General features: G+C 40.6%; 1 non-coding gene across 1 annotated transcript; it reads left to right on the forward strand.

The window, feature by feature from the left end:
• Positions 1 to 3,839: 3,839 nt before the first annotated feature.
• LOC130937050 (small nucleolar RNA R71) lies at positions 3,840 to 3,947 on the forward strand. Its single transcript, XR_009068288.1, has one exon. It is a non-coding gene; the product is annotated as a small nucleolar RNA R71 (small nucleolar RNA).
• The last annotated feature ends 1,397 nt before the right edge of the window (positions 3,948 to 5,344 follow it).

Raw genomic sequence — 5,344 nt, forward strand, 5'->3', positions numbered from 1 at the left:
GAGATTGTCGAACCATCTGATTGCTGTTTTTGTTAAAGTAGTTGGAAAGGCTTTGCAACGAACGGCATCTGAGGCATCGGTGAGGTACATTCTACTTCTGACGTTGCTGAGATGATGGCTGGGATCTGTAATACCGTCGTATAAGGTCATGTCTGGGAGTTTAAAGTCCTTTAGGATTTTTGTCTTCATGAATTCTTTGGTGAATGGGTCTTGCTACTTTCGTGCATTATCTTCGGGAATAGATCGGCTGTCTTTTGTCTTGACATCAGCTTCAAGTTTTAGGAGTTTGGTTTCCAGTTCCCGGCGTCGCCTTATTTCTCTTTGCAGATCCTTCTCGGCCTCTTGTTGACGTATGGCGTCTTCCTCAAGTTGTTTTAACCGATCATGGAATGCTTCCAGGGCTTCCTCGTTTGGGGAGTTCTTGTTGTTGATTTGAGGAGTATCTTTTGGTGTTGTGCCCGCATTTTTGTGCGGCATTCTTTCTTCTAGATCTGAGGCGTGATCGTTGTCATGGTCATCCGCCATGGTAATGGGATGACTTCCAGGTCCCAGGCAACGGCGCCAATGTTCCGAGGGTTACCTAAAATTGTAGGTCGATCTTGGTCGAGATCTTCTGTGTGGGTCGGAGTTGTTGTTGTTCGACTTGTGGTACTTGGTGATGGTGCTGATCCTTCGTCCCTGGAGGGTGGGAGGTACCTGCAAGGGACTCCGATGCTTAAGTTAGCAAGGGTATTAAGCAGGTATTGAGTAGAATCAGAGTATGAGTTATACCTGGGTGCTCTAGCGTATTTATAGTAGCGTGGAGTGACCTTTTTAGATAAGATAAGTTAGTTATCTTATCTTATCTTTATCTTCTGAATGAGGTCATATTATCTTTCAAGGGAACCGCCCTTCTCTCTGTAGGCTTGGGCTGCCTTAGGATTTGGGGCGTGTTCCTCTATTTGTGCCTTTCTTTGGGCTTTCCTGGTGACTTGGCCGAGCTCTTTGGAAAGAGGTCGGGTTGTCCTGACCTGAAGAGGTCGATCGCTTTGCCTGTAGAACATCCCGGGTCGGCCAGCTCGACCCAGGGTATGAACAATTGGCAAGTTGAATGCCAACCTTACAGTTTCTGGATTGAAATTCAAGTATTTCCCCCGAACCATTGTGAGCCAATTCTTTGGGTTCGGGTTTATACTTTGATCATGGTTCTTAGTGATCCATGCATTAGCATAGAACTCTTGAACCATTAAGATTCCGACTAGTTGGATGGGGTTGGTGAGTGCTTTCCAACCTCTTCTCCGAACCTCACGTCAGATCTCCAGATATTCACCTATTTTGAGCATGAAGAGGACCTCGAGGATCACCTTTTTCTTGGCCACAACTTCATAGAAGTGGTCTTGATGGACCCTTGAGATAAATCTCTCCATATCCCATGACTCAGAGGTGGAAGCAACTGCCTTCCCTTTCCTCTTTCTAGTGGTATCTCCGGCCTTAGGTGCCATTCATGGTTATGGAAAAACAAAAAGCGGAGCTTTTTTCCACACCAAACTTAAAAGGTTTGCTCGTCCTCGAGCAAAAGAAAAAAGAAGGGAGTAGAAGAAGAAGAAATGGAAGATATGGGAGGGTATGAGTGGTTCGGGCAAGGGGGTTAGAAGTGTTTGTAATGTATGAAAATGAGGGTGGTAAGGAGGGGTATTTATAGGGTAAGGGAGATAGGGAAGCCGTGTAGGAATGTGTGGGTTTGGAAGGGAAATAGTTTGAATTTTGATGGTGAGGTAGGTGGGGTTTTATGAGGGGTTTTTGGGGAAGAGTGGATGGATGTGAGTGGTGGAGGGATTATGGGGAAGAGGGTAGGATTTGATAGGTGAATGGTGTTTGGGGAAGAGTGTTATGGAAAGGTGTAAAGGATTTGATAGGTGGAGATCCTGCGGGGTCCACAGATCCTGAGGTGTCAAGAAATTCACATCCCTGCACCTTTCTGGTGGGTAAACACCCTTCTGCTGCCCTTCCCGGCGTTTAACGCCCAGAATGCTGCTAGACTGGGCGTTAAACACCCATTCTGCTAGCCTTACTGGCGTTTAACGCCAGCCAGACACCAGGCACCCTTTTTTGGCATTAAACGCCAGTCTGTCTGCCTATTCTGGCGTTTAACGCCCATAATGCTGCCAGACTGGACGTTAAACGCCCATTCTGCTATCCTTACTGGCGTTTAAACGCCAGTAAGCCTGTCCTCTAAGGTGTGCTATTTTTTATGTTGTTTTTGATTCTGTTATAATTTTTTCTAGCTGTTTTTGTGACTCCACATGATCATCAACCTATAGAAATCATAAACTAACAATAGAAAATAAAATGAAAAAGTAATTAATGTAGATAAAATTGGGTTGCCTCCCAATAAGCGCTTCTTTAATGTCAATAGCTTGACAGGAAGCTCTTATGGAGCTTCACAGGTGCTCAGAGCATGATTGTGGCCTCCCAACACCAAAATTAGAGTTTGAATGTGGGGGCTCTGCTTGACTCTGTATGGAGAGAATTAGATGAAGCTTTTCATGCTTCTTCTCCATGTTTACAAAAGAAGATCCTTGAGCCTTAAACACAAGGTAGTCCTCATTCAATTGAAGGACTAACTCTCCTCTGTCCACATCAATTACAGCCCTTGCTATGGCTAGGAAGGGTCTTCCAAGGATGATGGATTCATCCTTATCCTTCCCAGTGTCTAGGATTATGAAGTCAGCAGAGATGTAGAGGCCTTCCACCTTCACTAAGACAACCTCTACAAGTCCATAAGCCTTTTTCATTGATTTGTCTGCCATCTCTAGTGAGATTCTTGCAGCTTGTACCTCAAAGATTCATAGTTTCTCCATTACAGAGAGTGGCATGAGGTTTATACCTGACCCCAAGTCACACAGTGCTTTCTCAAAGGTCATGGTGCCTATGGTACAAGGTATTAAGAACCTTCCGGGATCCAGTTTCTTTTGAGGTAATGTCTGCTGAACCCAGGTATTTAGGTCATTGCTAAGCAATGGAGGTTCATCCTCCCAAATCTCATTACCAAATAAGTGAGCATTCAGCTTCATGATTACTCCTAGATACCAAGCAACTTACTCTTCAACAATGTCTTCATCTTCTTCAGATGAAGGGTACTCATCAGAGCTCATGAATGGCAATAGGAAGTTCAGTGGGATCTCTATGGTATCTGTATGAGCCTCAGATTCCTCTGGTTCCTCATTAGGGAACTTCTTAGTGGTCAGTGGACATCCATTAAGGTCTTCCTCACTGGAACTCACTTCCTCAGAGGGGCTTTGCTCAGAATTCTTTGTCTGTTGCTGAGAAGATGATGGAAAAGGCTTGCTATTGCCAAACCTATTTCTGCCACCATTATTATTATTGAAGCCTTGTTGAGGCTTCTGTTGATCCTTCCACGAGAAATTTGGGTAATTTCTCCATGAAGGATTATAGGTGTTTCCATAGGGTTCTCCCATATAATTCACCTCTTTCATTGTAGGATTCTTAGGGTCATAAGCTTCTCCTTCAGAGGGGGCTTCTTTAGTATTGCAGGATGCAACTTGCAATCTAGTCAGATTCTGAGAAATCATATTGACTTACTGAGTCAATATTTTATTCTGAGCCAATACGGCATTCAGAGTATCAATCTCAAGGACTCCTTTTTTCTGAGTCATCCCATTATTCACGGGATTCCTTTCAGAAGTGTACATGAACTGGTTATTTGCAACCTTCTCAATGAGTTCCTGGGCTTCTGCAGGCATTTTTAGATGAAGAGATCCACCAGCAGAATGGTCCAATGACATCTTGGATAATTCAGACAGACCATCATAGAACATACAAATGAGGCTCTATTCTGGAAGCATGTCAGAAGGGCACCTTTTGGTTAATTGCTTGTATCTTTCCCAAGCTTCATAGAGGGATTCACCTTCCTTCTGTTTAAAGGTTTGGACTTCCACTCTAAGCTTGCTCATCTTTTGAGGTGGAAAGAATTTGGTCAAGAAAGCATTGACCAACTTGTCCAAAGAGTTCAGGCTTTCTTTAGGTTGTGAGTCCAACCATATCCTAGCTCTGTCTCTTACAGCAAAGGGGAAAAGCAGAAGTCTGTAGACCTCGAGATCAACCCCATTGGTCTTAACAGTATCAAGATCTCCAAGAATTCAGCTAAGAATTGATGAGGATCTTCTGCTGGAAGTCCATGAAACTTGCAATTCTGGTGCATTAGAGAAACTAATGAGGCTTAAGCTCAAAGTTGTTTGCTCCAATAGTAGGAATTGAGATGCTTCTTCCATTGAAGTTGGAAGTTGGTGCAGTGTAGTCACCAAGCATCTTCCTTGCATCTCGAGTATTGTTATTGAGTTTGGCTGCCATGTCTGCTTCTTTTTTGAAATTTTTTGTAAGGTCCTCTCCAGAGTGTTGTGCTTTAGCTTCTCTTAGCTTCCTCGTCAGAGCCCTTTCAGGTTCAGGATCAGCTTCAACAAGAATATTTTTATCCTTGTTCCTACTCCTATGAAAAAGAAGAGAACAAATGGAGTAGTAGAATCCTCTATGTCACAGTATAGAGATTCCTTTATGTGAGTATAAGAATAGAAGAAAAAAAGAATGAGAAGAGGAAGGAGAAGAGTAAATTCGAACAGAGAGAAGAGAGAGAGGTTCGAATTATGAGTGGAAGAGAAGTGTTAGCAATTAAATTAGTAGAAGGAGATGAGAGAGAGAGAGTATTCAAATTTTAATTTGAAATAAGAGAAAAATATTTTTGTTTTTATTTAATTAATTAAGTAAGAATTCGAAAACTTGAAAAAGAATTAAAATAAAGTTAGAAGTTAAAACAATTAAAAAGAGTTTTGAAAGAGTGGTTGGTTGTTTTCAAAAATTAGAAGTGAAAAAGTAGTTAGGTGGTTTTAAAAAAGATAAGAAAAGTAAACTTTTTTTTAAATTAAAACAAACAAGTCAAGTGGTTAGTTGAAAAAGATTTGAAAATAATTTGAAAATATAGGAAGTTAGGAAAAGATTTTGAAATTGAAATTTTAAAAAGATATGAGTGAAATTTATTTTGAAAAAGAGTTGAAAGAGAAATTAAAAAGGTTTTATTTTTAAAACTAAAGTTGATGACTTGACTAACAAGAAACTAAAAGATATGATTCTAAAATTCAAAGATTGAACCTTTCTTAACAAGAAGGTAACAAACATGAAATTTTAAATCAAACCATAAATTGTTAGCAAGGATTTTTGAAAATGTGAAATGAAATTAAGAAAAGGATTTTTGAAAAATTAGTTTGAAAGTTTTCAAACTCATAAAAAAAATGAAAAAGATGAGATAGAAAGATATCATTGATAAAAGATAAACATAATGTGAAAAAAGATC

Source organism: Arachis stenosperma, chromosome 6, assembly GCF_014773155.1.
Source record: "Arachis stenosperma cultivar V10309 chromosome 6, arast.V10309.gnm1.PFL2, whole genome shotgun sequence".
NCBI classification, from domain to species: domain Eukaryota; kingdom Viridiplantae; phylum Streptophyta; class Magnoliopsida; order Fabales; family Fabaceae; genus Arachis; species Arachis stenosperma.